Source organism: Mixophyes fleayi, chromosome 10 (assembly GCF_038048845.1).
Source record: "Mixophyes fleayi isolate aMixFle1 chromosome 10, aMixFle1.hap1, whole genome shotgun sequence".
Classification (NCBI taxonomy): Eukaryota; Metazoa; Chordata; class Amphibia; order Anura; family Limnodynastidae; genus Mixophyes; species Mixophyes fleayi.
In genome coordinates, this window is record NC_134411.1 from 79,246,882 (window position 1) to 79,264,839 (window position 17,958).

The window sequence follows — 17,958 nt, forward strand, 5'->3', positions numbered from 1 at the left end:
CAATTTCCTAGATCCGCCCCTGGCTGTTAACATTCAAATACGTAAACCAGTTGGGTGTTGCCTTAGCCTCTCCTACTTCAGACTGTGTTATACACGGACAAGAAGAAGTTGGCTGACACTAAAACTTAGCACATGTTCTGCTATTAAGATTCGAATGCTCAAATTAGTCATAGGTTGCTCCATCCCCCATACACGTGTGTGTGTGTGTGTGTGTGTGTGTGTAATCAGTTTTGAAAAATGAATACAATAGGTGCTCTGACCCTTATCAAACACTCAAAAGGGAAGGAATTACAACAGAAGAAAAGCAACATTGAATATATTTTGAAGAACATTTTAGAATTACAATATAAAGAGAGAATAGTGGTCATGTGAGCCAGTGATACTGTTGTGTATGGACGCTGCTATAGTGTATTCATTCAAATGAAGATGGTTTTTTCCTCGAAAAATACTACAGGATTATAAACTGCCAATCGTAATTTATATTAATACAAATAAAACAGGAGGAACGGGAATCTCAGCCTAGGTCCATATGGATCAAGATGAGCAATAAAGATGGTAACAGTGGGTTGTCTAGGGGTGTTATTTCACAAAATGTATTTTTAAAACAGTGTATTTATACTTATTTACTTTTTATCCTGGTGCACTGTGACAAAATTATTATTTATTATTATTATGTATTTATTTATAAGGTGCCACAGATTCCGAAGCACCTGATACAGAGGCAGGTAACAAATAGATGAGGTAATACACATAAATAGCACAGATAAGTGTAAGAAATGCTATGGAGACTCAGACAGAGTGCAGCAAAATAGAGGACAGGACATACAAGGGAGTCAGACAGCAGACAGACATGGAACAAGAGCTTACACTCAAGAGCTTACATTCTAGAGGGAGGGGCAGTGGGAGAAAATAAGACTAACTGGAAGAAAAATGGGATGGCAGGCAAAGAAAGGAGGTGATGGATAGAAGGTGGTAGGATAGGCATGCTTTAAAAGGCGAGTTCTGAGTGAACATTTGGAGGACTGAAGGTTGGGGGAGAGTCGAGTGAGACGGGGTAGGGAGTTCCAAAGAATGGGGGCAGTACGTCAGAGTGTTGGAGGCGAGCATGGGAGGAGGTAATTAGATGTGAATTGAAGCGAAGGTCAGAGGCAGAGTGGATTGGCCAGGTAGGTATGTACCTCGAGACAATGTCAGAGATGTAAGGGGGAGAAGCGTTGGTAAGGGCTTTGTAAGTGAGGGTAAGGAGCTTCAACTGAATTCTGAAATGGATAGAGAGCCAATGAAGGGATTTACGCAGAGGAGTAGCGGAAGAGGTGTAGCAGGGAGGAAGATGAGCTGAGCCGCAGCATTCTGTATGGATTGAAGGCCAGAAATGTGAGAGACAGGAAGGCCAGTGAGAAAGGAGGTTGCAATAGTCGAGACGAGAAATGATGGGTGAATAGACCAGGAATTTGGTTGCTTCCAGAGAGAGGATGGGACGGGTTTTTGTGATGTTATAGAGGAGGAAGTGGCAGGATTTGGTGAGGGACTCGATATGGGGGGGGGGGGGTAAAACTGAAAGCTGATTCAAGGACGACTACAAGGCAGCGGGCTTGGGTGACAGGGGAAAGAGTGATGTTGTCAACAAAGAGGGAGATATTGGGAGGAATAGCAACATTGGCAGGAGGAAAGATGATGATCTCAGATTTGGAGATGTTGAGTTTCAGGAAGCGCTGTGACATCCAGGTAGTTACAGCAGAGAGACAGCTAGATACCTGGGTTAGAAAGGCGAGAGAGAGATCAGGGGAGGAAAGATAGATTTGCGTGTCATCAGCATAGAGGGGATATTGGAGGCCAAATGATTGAATGAGTTCACAGAGAGAGGTTGTGTAGAGAGAGAAGAGCAGAGGGCCAAGGACCGAGCCTTGTGGGACTCCAATAGAAAGGGGAAGAGAGGGGAGGAAGAGTCGGAAGCAGACACGCTAAAAGAGCGGCCAGAGATGTAGGAGGTAAACCAAGAGAGCTGTTTCGTGGAGACCTAGGGAGTGAACGGTGGTGAGAAGATGAGAATAATCGACTGTGTCAAAAGCAGCAGAGAGATCGAGGAGTACAAGAAGGGAGGAGTAAACTTTGGACTTAGCAGAGAGTCGTTTGTTTGCTTTGTGAGGGCAGTTTCAGTTGAGCGAAGGGCATGGAAGCAAGATGGGAGAGGGTCAAGAAGAGAGTGGCAAGAGAGAAAGTCAGTCAAACGATTGGAGACAAGTTGTTCGAGAATTTTAGAAGCAGAGATATGGGGAGATAGTTTGAGAGAGAGAGAGAGAGAGAGAGAGAGAGAGAGGATGGGTCAAGGGAAGGTTTCTTGAGAATCGGGGACATGAGGTCATGCTTGAAGGCTGAGGGGAAGATACCAGTGAAGATAGAGAGGTTAATGAGGTGAGCAAGGTGACAACAGGCAGTGGGAGAGAGGAAGAGGAAAAACTTGGGAGGGAAGAGGATCGAGAAGACAGGTTGTAGAAGAAGAAGAGGAGAGAAGAGAGAGGATCTCCAGCACAGTTACAGGAGCCAAGGGTGGAGGAGTGCGTGATAGGACAGGTGGGGGGAGGCAAGTCTGACGAGAACAGATATCATTGTGGAGACAGTCAGTTTTATCTTTGAAGTAGGTGGCAAAGTCAAAAACAAAATAGTTAACTTTTACTATTTTTGGTACAATTAAACACAACCACACCTCCGGAAATGTTGGAATAGCACTACTGCTTTTCAGCAAGGGGTTGGTTACACCTGGGGGTGGGGGGAGGGGGTATTTTTGCAGGTCTGATCCCCCAGGGTCAAGTGCTCTTATGTGGATGATGATATTTACCCATTATGATATCCTCCAGATGTCCGACCACACAGTCAAACTCCTCATCCTTGGGGGATGATCTGAAACAGAAAAGAAAATAGTTGCCTATAGGTAGCTACTTTTAATGCACCACATCCGGTATCTCTGTAGTTAGCAATACTTTGTGCAAAGGTTAATTTAGGTGTTCTACACCTAAAAAAAATGATGTAATGTAATGTAATGTAAGTCATACATCGTAAAATAGAAGTAATGCTCCCCATCCTCTGTCCCAATGCCTCTGCATTATCCCAGGAGCTGCCACGTAGTACAGAGATGTTGTGCTCTACAGAAGCAGTCTGCAGTTTAAACCGACAATTCCCCACAGATTCAACTGTATCAGTGAAGTCATCTATAGTGGGGAATGGGCATGAATTGAAGTTTATTCAACAGACAACTCTTGTAAAGCAGCTGAAACTTTACAATGAGACACCCTCTGGGAGTATGCAGGGCAACCAGTTTTTACCAGATCGTAGGGAGGCAAAATGGGTGACTACAAATGCTGCTAATAGATAGTACATAGTCCTAATTCATTATTAGCAGATAACCCCTTTATAATCAAAAAATGCTTCCTTTTCCTATGAATTTAAAGATCAGTTACATTCACTTTTACACAACTAATAAGGTTAATTATAGTCATCACCGGAACAACAGATCTTGTCCAAAACAAGAGTGATCGTCTCTCTTCACGGACAACACAATTATTCTCCCAAGGACAACACCTCATTCTCCCAAGTCCACTGAATTGGTGTCACACTTGACTTCGCTCCTCACATCAAGTTTCTCGCTGTTCTGTCACTTCCACCTTTGAGAAGTTGCTAGAATACACCCTTTCTACCAAATAAGCAGCAAAAACTGTTATCTGTTCATCTCCTTTAAACATGCTCTGAAAACTCACCTCTTTACCTCCTCCCAGTCTCCCCCTACCCCCCTCCCTCCCCTGTCCCCCTCCTACTTCCCTCCTTTTCATTCTCCTCATTCCCTCCTCCTACCATTGTGTCTCTGTCCGTCCTACCCTCCCCTTAGATTGTACGCTCCTCCGAGCAGGGCCTCCTCTCCTTCTGTTCTCCACCACCTTAACTCTGCTCTCCAGCTCCTTGTCTCCTCCCTGAGGTCCTCCGGCCCCTGTCTCTACCCCGCTGGGGCGCTCACCTCTAATCTAGCTGTTCATTGAGCTTCTGAATTACTGTGATTTCTGTTAACTGTACTGTGCTGTCTCACCCTGTATCGTGTTTCTGTCTGTCCCTGTACGGCGCTACGGATACCTAGTGGCGCCCTATAAATAAAAATTAATAATAATAATTATAATAAAAAAAATACACCCACCAGCACACGCTGCTACTGTCCAGAGCTTCACTCTGAGCCATATTTATTTTTCTTTCTTCTTGTCTCAGCCCTGCTCTCTTCTCATTGCATTATACGCTCTTGTGAGCAGTGCCCATCCTAACCTTACCTTTGCTTTTAAATCTACCCTTTTTATCTACCTTGTATGTCCCTGTTGTATGTAATATCTGTAGTCCCCTTTGTCTGGTGCTGCAGAGCACTGTGGAACCTTACAAATCAATAGCAATCTTTAAAAACTGTGCTTTTTCCCTGTCTCTTCTTACATTGACAGAGTAAAATATTCTTCTTCCAGGTCCTCCATATCCGGCTATATTAATCTGTAGAAGATATAAACAAATAATATATACATTCAATATATCAGATGCTTGATTCCGCACATTACCGCATTTTGTCAGCATCACAGTCTAAGTTTGAAAATTAAATCTATACAAATCTGCTTCTTCATATTTGCAAAAATAAACATCTATATCCTGAATCATCATCTCCTCCCCACAGATCAACATCTGTCAAACATAGAACAGACAGAATATTATCCATGAATGTTCTTTCCTATGTCCTTATTTTGTTGTAGAGGACTTAATTTACATTTGCAAACATAAAACTTTGACTATGTAATGTGCTAGTTATACGGAAGCATGCATTTGTTTCTGCTTCAGTGACTTTAGTACGATATTTAATAATGGAACATCCTGTCCTTTGTGAAAATGTACTTATTTCCATTAGCCTTTTATGAAGAGTACTGCTTGACCATGTGAACCCTTTGAATGTTAGTATGTGAACTGTTAATCCATTTTACTACCAAGCCATGGGGCATATTCAATAAGCTTCCAGAATAGTGTCCGCCTCCTTCTCGATACATCGCAGATTTCCCTTCGCATTCCATAAAGTTGTGAAGGAAAACCTGCGATGTGGCACTACCGTAATTGCATTTTATGTGCACAGCCGTGATCCCTGAAGCTAATTGCCCCCAAGTGTGTGCCAGCTTTTACATTTGTATAACAGAGTCTTTAAGTATTAAACGTTTGATTGACGATATGTACATAGCTAACCTGTATGTAACAAGGAGCATAGTGTGTGACAGAATACTGGGGTCCTATTGCCCTTATGCAATAGGTGATGGCAGAACATAGGTGTGTATGGGTTTGAGAGCACTGTTTGGGGGCGATTCAGCAAATCTATAACCTGTGAGATAGGCGAGTGAAATATTGAGTGCTGGAATGTTGTGTAACAAGTCAGGAATGATGTGAGCGCGTTTCTGACAAATGTAAACACATATTTATACATATTAGCTCTCTGTAGTGTACACATATGTATACATATTAGCTCTCTGTAGTGTACACATATGTATACATATTAGCTCTCTGTAGTGTACACATATGTATACACATATGTATACATATTAGCTCTCTGTAGTGTACACATATGTATACATATTAGCTCTCTGTAGTGTACACATATGTATACATATTAGCTCTCTGTAGTGTACACATATTAGCTCTCTGTAGTGTACACATATGTATACATATTAGCTCTCTGTAGTGTACACATATTAGCTCTCTGTAGTGTACACATATGTATACATATTAGCTCTCTGTAGTGTACACATATGTATACATATTAGCTCTCTGTAGTGTACACATATGTATACATAAGCTCTCTGTAGTGTACACATATGTATACATATTAGCTCTCTGTAGTGTACACATATGTATACATATTAGCTCTCTGTAGTGTACACATATGTATACATATTAGCTCTCTGTAGTGTACACATATTAGCTCTCTGTAGTGTACACATATGTATACATATGAGCTCTCTGTAGTGTACACATATGTATACATATTAGCTCTCTGTAGTGTACACATATGTATACATATTAGCTCTCTGTACTGTACACATTAATGTACATGAGAGCTATATATCTGTAACTTATGGCCAATCTCTCTTTGTGAAAGCATGCTGGGACTGTCAGTTCCACAATAGCTGCATTAAGCCCTACCCACTACTCACAGGTAGACAGCCTATGGCTTCCAGCTGTTGTGGAAGGACCTGACTAGACATAGGACTACTCCTGGTGACCCAGAGGCAGGATGCAGGACACATAGCCCGTACTAGTACACATACAATGAGTACACAGTACACTGATCATACATGTATCCTCTCACACACCAGACACACTTAGGCGGATGGCAGGACACATAGCCCCTACTAGTACACATACAAGGAGCACACAGTACACTGATCATACATGTATCCTCTCACACACCACAGACACACTCAGGCGGATGGCAGGACACATAGCCTGTACTAGTACACATACAAGGAGCACACAGTACACTGATCATACATGTATCCTCTCACACACCACAGACACACTCAGGCGGATGGCAGGACACATAGCCCGTACTAGTACACATACAAGGAGCACACAGTACACTGATCATACATGTATCCTCTCACACACCACAGACACACTCAGGCAGATGCAGGACACATAGCCCGTACTAGTACACATACAATGAGTACACAGTACACTGATCATACATGTATCCTCTCACACACCAGACACACTCAGGCGGATGGCAGGACACATAGCCCCTACTAGTACACATACAAGGAGCACACAGTACACTGATCATACATGTATCCTCTCACACACCACAGACACACTTAGGCAGATGCAGGACACATAGCCCGTACTAGTACACATACAAGGAGTACACAGTACACTGATCATACATGTATCCTCTCACACACCACAGACACACTCAGGCAGATGCAGGACACATAGCCCGTACTAGTACACATACAAGGAGCACACAGTACACTGATCATACATGTATCCTCTCACACACCACAGACACACTCAGGCGGATGGCAGGACACATAGCCCGTACTAGTACACATACAAGGAGTACACAGTACACTGATCATACATGTATCCTCTCACACACCACAGACACACTTAGGCAGATGCAGGACACATAGCCCGTACTAGTACACATACAATGAGTACACAGTACACTGATCATACATGTATCCTCTCACACACCACAGACACACTCAGGCGGATGGCAGGACACATAGCCCGTACTAGTACACATACAAGGAGCACACAGTACACTGATCATACATGTATCCTCTCACACACCACAGACACACTCAGGCAGATGCAGGACACATAGCCCGTACTAGTACACATACAAGGAGCACACAGTACACTGATCATACATGTATCCTCTCACACACCACAGACACACTCAGGCGGATGGCAGGACACATAGCCCGTACTAGTACACATACAAGGAGTACACAGTACACTGATCATACATGTATCCTCTCACACACCACAGACACACTCAGGCGGATGGCAGGACACATAGCCCGTACTAGTACACATACAAGGAGCACACAGTACACTGATTATACATGTATCCTCTCACACACCACAGACACACTCAGGTGGATGGCAGGACACATAGCCCGTACTAGTACACATACAATGAGTACACAGTACACTGATCATACATGTATCCTCACAGACACACTCAGGCGGATGCAGGACACATACAATGAGTACACTGATCATACATGTATCCTCTCACACACCAGACACACTCAGGCGGATGGCAGGACAGATAGCCCGTACTAGTACACATACAAGGAGCACACAGTACACTGATCATACATGTATCCTCTCACACACCAGACACACTCAGGCGGATGGCAGGACACATAGCCCGTACTAGTACACATACAAGGAGTACACTGATCATACATGTATCCTCACAGACACACTCAGGCGGATGCAGGACACATACAATGAGTACACTGATCATACATGTATCCTCTCACACACCAGACACACTCAGGCGGATGGCAGGACAGATAGCCCGTACTAGTACACATACAAGGAGCACACAGTACACTGATCATACATGTATCCTCTCACACACCAGACACACTCAGGCGGATGGCAGGACAGATAGCCCATACTAGTACACATACAAGGAGCACACAGTACACTGATCATACATGTATCCTCTCACACACCACAGACACACTCAGGCGGATGGCAGGACACATAGCCCGTACTAGTACACATACAAGGAGTACACTGATCATACATGTATCCTCTCACACACCACAGACACACTCAGGCGGATGGCAGGACACATAGCCCGTACTAGTACACATACAATGAGTACACAGTACACTGATCATACATGTATCCTCTCACACACCACAGACACACTCAGGCGGATGGCAGGACACATAGCCCGTACTAGTACACATACAATGAGTACACAGTACACTGATCATACATGTATCCTCTCACACACCACAGACACACTCAGGCAGATGCAGGACACATAGCCCGTACTAGTACACATACAAGGAGTACACAGTACACTGATCATACATGTATCCTCTCACACACAGACATGATACAGTTACTCACCTGCCCCAGACACACACAGCTTCTTCTCATGCAGATTCACTTCCGGGATGTGGAGGACCAGGCAACCAATCACAGCAGCACATGAGCCGACGTTTCAGGCAACAACCAATCGGACGGAGGGAGCTGCCGTTAGCTGTTGTTATGGCAACAGAGGAATGGGAGTACGATGGATTTACTCTGGAAGGAATAAGATGGCGGCGACAGATCATTGTCTGTACATGTAGTTATTCCTCATAACAAAGACAATTATTAGTGTAGATGTTAAGGGAGACAGGAGAGAACACTGCGGCCTCCATACAACGAGTGATGTAAAAAGGAAATATATAGACACTAGGTTTCTCGATCTAGATTCTAGACCTGTCAGCTTTATTCTTATTTCAAGTGTCAGTCACTGTGCTGTACCACTACATCTACACTGGTATATACTGGGGGTCAGTGTGCCACTACATCTACAGTGGTATATAATGGGGTCAGTGTGCCACTACATCTACACTGGTATATAATGGGGTCAGTGTGCCACTACATCTACACTGGTATATACTGGGGTCAGTGTGCCACTACATCTACACTGGTATATACGGGGGTTAGTGTGCCACTACATCTACACTGGTATATACTGGGGTCAGTGTGCCACTACATCTACACTGGTATATACTGGGTCAGTGTGTCACTACATCTACACTGGTATATACTGGGGTCAGTGTGCCACTACATCTACACTGGTATATACCGGGGTCAGTGTGCCACTACATCTACACTGGTATATACTGGGGTCAGTGTGCCACTACATCTACACTGGTATATACTGGGGGTCAGTGTGCCACTACATCTACACTGGTATATACTGGGTCAGTGTGCCACTACATCTACACTGGTATATACTGGGGTCAGTGTGCCACTACATCTACACTGGTATATACCGGGGTCAGTGTGCCACTACATCTACACTGGTATATACTAAGTCAGTGTGCCACTACATCTACACTGGTATATACTGGGTCAGTGTGCCACTACATCTACACTGGTATATACGGGGGTCAGTGTGCCACTACATCTACACTGGTATATACTGGGGGTCAGTGTGCCACTACATCTACACTGGTATATACTGGGTCAGTGTGCCACTACATCTACACTGGTATATACCGGGGTCAGTGTGCCACTACATCTACACTGGTATATACTAAGTCAGTGTGCCACTACATCTACACTGGTATATACTGGGTCAGTGTGCCACTACATCTACACTGGTATATACTGGGGTCAGTGTGCCACTACATCTACACTGGTATATACTGGGGGTCAGTGTGCCACTACATCTACACTTGTATATACTGGGTCAGTGTGCCACTACATCTACACTGGTATATACTGGGGGTCAGTGTGCCACTACATCTACACTGGTATATACTGGGTCAGTGTGCCACTACATCTACACTGGTATATACTGGGGTCAGTGTGCCACTACATCTACACTGGTATATACCGGGGTCAGTGTGCCACTACATCTACACTGGTATATACTAAGTCAGTGTGCCACTACATCTACACTGGTATATACTGGGTCAGTGTGCCACTACATCTACACTGGTATATACGGGGGTCAGTGTGCCACTACATCTACACTGGTATATACTGGGGGTCAGTGTGCCACTACATCTACACTGGTATATACTGGGTCAGTGTGCCACTACATCTACACTGGTATATACCGGGGTCAGTGTGCCACTACATCTACACTGGTATATACTAAGTCAGTGTGCCACTACATCTACACTGGTATATACTGGGTCAGTGTGCCACTACATCTACACTGGTATATACTGGGGTCAGTGTGCCACTACATCTACACTGGTATATACTGGGGGTCAGTGTGCCACTACATCTACACTTGTATATACTGGGTCAGTGTGCCACTACATCTACACTGGTATATACTGGGTCAGTGTGCCACTACATCTACACTGGTATATACTGGGTCAGTGTGCCACTACATCTACACTGGTATATACCGGGGTCAGTGTGCCACTACATCTACACTGGTATATACTGGGTCAGTGTGCCACTACATCTACACTGGTATATACCGGGGTCAGTGTGCCACTACATCTACACTGGTATATACTGGGGTCAGTGTGCCACTACATCTACACTGGTATATACTAGGTCAGTGTGCCACTACATCTACACTGGTATATACTGGGTCAGTGTGCCACTACATCTACACTGATATATACTGGGGGTCAGTGTACATCTACACTGGTATATACTGGGTCAGTGTGCCACTACATCTACACTGGTATATACTGGGGTCAGTGTGCCACTACAGCTACACTGGTATATACTGGGGTTAGTGTGCCACTACATCTACACTGATATATACTGGGGGTCAGTGTGCCACTACATCTACACTGATATATACTGGGTCATTTTGCCACTACATCTACACTGATATATACTGGGGGTCAGTGTGCCACTACATCTACACTGGTATATACTGGGTCAGTGTGCCACTACATCTACACTGATATATACTGGGTCAGTGTGCCACTACATCTACACTGGTATATACTGGGTCAGTGTGCCACTACATCTATACTGGTATATACCGAGGTCAGTGTGCCACTACATCTATACTGGTATATACCGAGGTCAGTGTGCCACTACATCTACACTGATATATACTGGGTCAGTGTGCCACTACATCTATACTGGTATATACCGAGGTCAGTGTGCCACTACATCTACACTGGTATATACCGGGGTCAGTGTGCCACTACATCTACACTGGTATATACTGGGGTCAGTGTGCCACTACATCTACACTGGTATATACTGGGTCAGTGTGCCACTACATCTACACTGGTATATACTGGGGTCAGTGTGCCACTACATCTACACTGGTATATACTGGGTCAGTGTGCCACTACATCTACACTGGTATATACTGGGTCAGTGTGCCACTACATCTACACTGGTATATACCGGGGTCAGTGTGCCACTACATCTACACTGGTATATACTGGGGTCAGTGTGCCACTACATCTACACTGGTATATACTGGGTCAGTGTGCCACTACATCTACACTGGTATATACTGGGGTCAGTGTGCCACTACATCTACACTGGTATATACTGGGTCAGTGTGCCACTACATCTACACTGGTATATACGGGGGTTAGTGTTCCACTACATCTACACTGGTATATACTGGGTCAGTGTGCCACTACATCTATACTGGTATATACCGAGGTCAGTGTGCCACTACATCTACACTGATATATACTGGGTCAGTGTGCCACTAAATCTATACTGGTATATACCGAGGTCAGTGTGCCACTACATCTACACTGGTATATACCGGGGTCAGTGTGCCACTACATCTACACTGGTATATACTGGGGTCAGTGTGCCACTACATCTACACTGGTATATACTGGGTCAGTGTGCCACTACATCTACACTGGTATATACTGGGGTCAGTGTGCCACTACATCTACACTGGTATATACTGGGTCAGTGTGCCACTACATCTACACTGGTATATACGGGGGTTAGTGTTCCACTACATCTACACTGGTATATACCGGGGTCAGTGTGCCACTACATCTACACTGGTATATACTGGGGTCAGTGTGCCACTACATCTACACTGGTATATACTGGGTCAGTGTGCCACTACATCTACACTGGTATATACTGGGGTCAGTGTGCCACTACATCTACACTGGTATATACTGGGTCAGTGTGCCACTACATCTACACTTATATATACGGGGGTTAGTGTTCCACTACATCTACACTGATATACACTGGGGGTCAGTGTGCCACTACATCTACACTGGTATATACTGGGTCAGTGTGCCACTACATCTACACTGATATATACTGGGTCAGTGTGCCACTACATCTACACTGATATATACTGGGTCAGTGTGCCACTACATCTACACTGGTATATACCGAGGTCAGTGTGCCACTACATCTATACTGGTATATACTGGGTCAGTGTGCCACTACATCTACACTGATATATACCGGGGTCAGTGTGCCACTACATCTATACTGGTATATACCGAGGTCAGTGTGCCACTACATCTACACTGATATATACATCTACACTGGTATATACCGGGGTCAGTGTGCCACTACATCTACACTGGTATATACTGGGGTCAGTGTGCCACTACATCTACACTGGTATATACTGGGTCAGTGTGCCACTACATCTACACTGGTATATACTGGGGTCAGTGTGCCACTACATCTACACTGGTATATACTGGGTCAGTGTGCCACTACATCTACACTGGTATATACTGGGTCAGTGTGCCACTACATCTACACTGGTATATACCGGGGTCAGTGTGCCACTACATCTACACTGGTATATACTGGGGTCAGTGTGCCACTACATCTACACTGGTATATACTGGGTCAGTGTGCCACTACATCTACACTGGTATATACTGGGGTCAGTGTGCCACTACATCTACACTGGTATATACTGGGTCAGTGTGCCACTACATCTACACTGGTATATACGGGGGTTAGTGTTCCACTACATCTACACTGGTATATACTGGGTCAGTGTGCCACTACATCTATACTGGTATATACCGAGGTCAGTGTGCCACTACATCTACACTGATATATACTGGGTCAGTGTGCCACTAAATCTATACTGGTATATACCGAGGTCAGTGTGCCACTACATCTACACTGGTATATACCGGGGTCAGTGTGCCACTACATCTACACTGGTATATACTGGGGTCAGTGTGCCACTACATCTACACTGGTATATACTGGGTCAGTGTGCCACTACATCTACACTGGTATATACTGGGGTCAGTGTGCCACTACATCTACACTGGTATATACTGGGTCAGTGTGCCACTACATCTACACTGGTATATACGGGGGTTAGTGTTCCACTACATCTACACTGGTATATACCGGGGTCAGTGTGCCACTACATCTACACTGGTATATACTGGGGTCAGTGTGCCACTACATCTACACTGGTATATACTGGGTCAGTGTGCCACTACATCTACACTGGTATATACTGGGTCAGTGTGCCACTACATCTACACTGGTATATACTGGGGTCAGTGTGCCACTACATCTACACTGGTATATACTGGGTCAGTGTGCCACTACATCTACACTGGTATATACGGGGGTTAGTGTTCCACTACATCTACACTGATATACACTGGGGGTCAGTGTGCCACTACATCTACACTGGTATATACTGGGTCAGTGTGCCACTACATCTACACTGATATATACTGGGTCAGTGTGCCACTACATCTACACTGATATATACTGGGTCAGTGTGCCACTACATCTACACTGGTATATACCGAGGTCAGTGTGCCACTACATCTATACTGGTATATACTGGGTCAGTGTGCCACTACATCTACACTGATATATACCGGGGTCAGTGTGCCACTACATCTATACTGGTATATACCGAGGTCAGTGTGCCACTACATCTACACTGATATATACATCTACACTGGTATATACCGGGGTCAGTGTGCCACTACATCTACACTGGTATATACTAAGGTCAGTGTGCCACTACATCTACACTGGTATATACTGGGTCAGTGTGCCACTACATCTACACTGGTATATACTGGGGTCAGTGTGCCACTACATCTACACTGGTATATACGGGGGTTAGTGTTCCACTACATCTACACTGGTATATACCGGGGTCAGTGTGCCACTACATCTACACTGGTATATACTGGGGTCAGTGTGCCACTACATCTACACTGGTATATACTGGGTCAGTGTGCCACTACATCTACACTGGTATATACTGGGGTCAGTGTGCCACTACATCTACACTGGTATATACTGGGTCAGTGTGCCACTACATCTACACTTATATATACGGGGGTTAGTGTTCCACTACATCTACACTGATATACACTGGGGGTCAGTGTGCCACTACATCTACACTGGTATATACTGGGTCAGTGTGCCACTACATCTACACTGATATATACTGGGTCAGTGTGCCACTACATCTACACTGATATATACTGGGTCAGTGTGCCACTACATCTACACTGGTATATACCGAGGTCAGTGTGCCACTACATCTATACTGGTATATACTGGGTCAGTGTGCCACTACATCTACACTGATATATACCGGGGTCAGTGTGCCACTACATCTATACTGGTATATACCGAGGTCAGTGTGCCACTACATCTACACTGATATATACATCTACACTGGTATATACCGGGGTCAGTGTGCCACTACATCTACACTGGTATATACTGGGGTCAGTGTGCCACTACATCTACACTGGTATATACTGGGTCAGTGTGCCACTACATCTACACTGGTATATACTGGGGTCAGTGTGCCACTACATCTACACTGGTATATACTGGGTCAGTGTGCCACTACATCTACACTGGTATATACTGGGTCAGTGTGCCACTACATCTACACTGGTATATACCGGGGTCAGTGTGCCACTACATCTACACTGGTATATACTGGGGTCAGTGTGCCACTACATCTACACTGGTATATACTGGGTCAGTGTGCCACTACATCTACACTGGTATATACTGGGGTCAGTGTGCCACTACATCTACACTGGTATATACTGGGTCAGTGTGCCACTACATCTACACTGGTATATACGGGGGTTAGTGTTCCACTACATCTACACTGGTATATACTGGGTCAGTGTGCCACTACATCTATACTGGTATATACCGAGGTCAGTGTGCCACTACATCTACACTGATATATACTGGGTCAGTGTGCCACTAAATCTATACTGGTATATACCGAGGTCAGTGTGCCACTACATCTACACTGGTATATACTGGGGTCAGTGTGCCACTACATCTACACTGGTATATACTAGGTCAGTGTGCCACTACATCTACACTGGTATATACTGGGTCAGTGTGCCACTACATCTACACTGATATATACTGGGGGTCAGTGTACATCTACACTGGTATATACTGGGTCAGTGTGCCACTACATCTACACTGGTATATACTGGGGTCAGTGTGCCACTACAGCTACACTGGTATATACTGGGGTTAGTGTGCCACTACATCTACACTGATATATACTGGGGGTCAGTGTGCCACTACATCTACACTGATATATACTGGGTCATTTTGCCACTACATCTACACTGATATATACTGGGGGTCAGTGTGCCACTACATCTACACTGGTATATACTGGGTCAGTGTGCCACTACATCTACACTGATATATACTGGGTCAGTGTGCCACTACATCTACACTGGTATATACTGGGTCAGTGTGCCACTACATCTATACTGGTATATACCGAGGTCAGTGTGCCACTACATCTATACTGGTATATACCGAGGTCAGTGTGCCACTACATCTACACTGATATATACTGGGTCAGTGTGCCACTACATCTATACTGGTATATACCGAGGTCAGTGTGCCACTACATCTACACTGGTATATACCGGGGTCAGTGTGCCACTACATCTACACTGGTATATACTGGGGTCAGTGTGCCACTACATCTACACTGGTATATACTGGGTCAGTGTGCCACTACATCTACACTGGTATATACTGGGGTCAGTGTGCCACTACATCTACACTGGTATATACTGGGTCAGTGTGCCACTACATCTACACTGGTATATACTGGGTCAGTGTGCCACTACATCTACACTGGTATATACCGGGGTCAGTGTGCCACTACATCTACACTGGTATATACTGGGGTCAGTGTGCCACTACATCTACACTGGTATATACTGGGTCAGTGTGCCACTACATCTACACTGGTATATACTGGGGTCAGTGTGCCACTACATCTACACTGGTATATACTGGGTCAGTGTGCCACTACATCTACACTGGTATATACGGGGGTTAGTGTTCCACTACATCTACACTGGTATATACTGGGTCAGTGTGCCACTACATCTATACTGGTATATACCGAGGTCAGTGTGCCACTACATCTACACTGATATATACTGGGTCAGTGTGCCACTAAATCTATACTGGTATATACCGAGGTCAGTGTGCCACTACATCTACACTGGTATATACCGGGGTCAGTGTGCCACTACATCTACACTGGTATATACTGGGGTCAGTGTGCCACTACATCTACACTGGTATATACTGGGTCAGTGTGCCACTACATCTACACTGGTATATACTGGGGTCAGTGTGCCACTACATCTACACTGGTATATACTGGGTCAGTGTGCCACTACATCTACACTGGTATATACGGGGGTTAGTGTTCCACTACATCTACACTGGTATATACCGGGGTCAGTGTGCCACTACATCTACACTGGTATATACTGGGGTCAGTGTGCCACTACATCTACACTGGTATATACTGGGTCAGTGTGCCACTACATCTACACTGGTATATACTGGGGTCAGTGTGCCACTACATCTACACTGGTATATACTGGGTCAGTGTGCCACTACATCTACACTTATATATACGGGGGTTAGTGTTCCACTACATCTACACTGATATACACTGGGGGTCAGTGTGCCACTACATCTACACTGGTATATACTGGGTCAGTGTGCCACTACATCTACACTGATATATACTGGGTCAGTGTGCCACTACATCTACACTGATATATACTGGGTCAGTGTGCCACTACATCTACACTGGTATATACCGAGGTCAGTGTGCCACTACATCTATACTGGTATATACTGGGTCAGTGTGCCACTACATCTACACTGATATATACCGGGGTCAGTGTGCCACTACATCTATACTGGTATATACCGAGGTCAGTGTGCCACTACATCTACACTGGTATATACTGGGTCAGTGTGCCACTACATCTACACTGGTATATACGGGGGTTAGTGTTCCACTACATCTACACTGGTATATACTGGGTCAGTGTGCCACTACATCTATACTGGTATATACCGAGGTCAGTGTGCCACTACATCTACACTGATATATACTGGGTCAGTGTGCCACTAAATCTATACTGGTATATACCGAGGTCAGTGTGCCACTACATCTACACTGGTATATACCGGGGTCAGTGTGCCACTACATCTACACTGGTATATACTGGGGTCAGTGTGCCACTACATCTACACTGGTATATACTGGGTCAGTGTGCCACTACATCTACACTGGTATATACTGGGGTCAGTGTGCCACTACATCTACACTGGTATATACTGGGTCAGTGTGCCACTACATCTACACTGGTATATACGGGGGTTAGTGTTCCACTA

The 17,958-nt window shown here is 44.9% G+C and overlaps 1 long non-coding RNA gene across 1 annotated transcript; it reads right to left on the reverse strand.

Annotated features, from left to right (window-relative positions):
- Positions 1–2,817: 2,817 nt before the first annotated feature.
- On the reverse strand, positions 2,818–8,747 carry LOC142103535 (uncharacterized). The gene is made up of 3 exons (XR_012679389.1): positions 8,662–8,747; positions 4,462–4,515; positions 2,818–2,898 (listed from the first exon to the last, which is right to left on the reverse strand). It is a non-coding gene; the product is annotated as an uncharacterized LOC142103535 (long non-coding RNA).
- Positions 8,748–17,958: the final 9,211 nt, after the last annotated feature.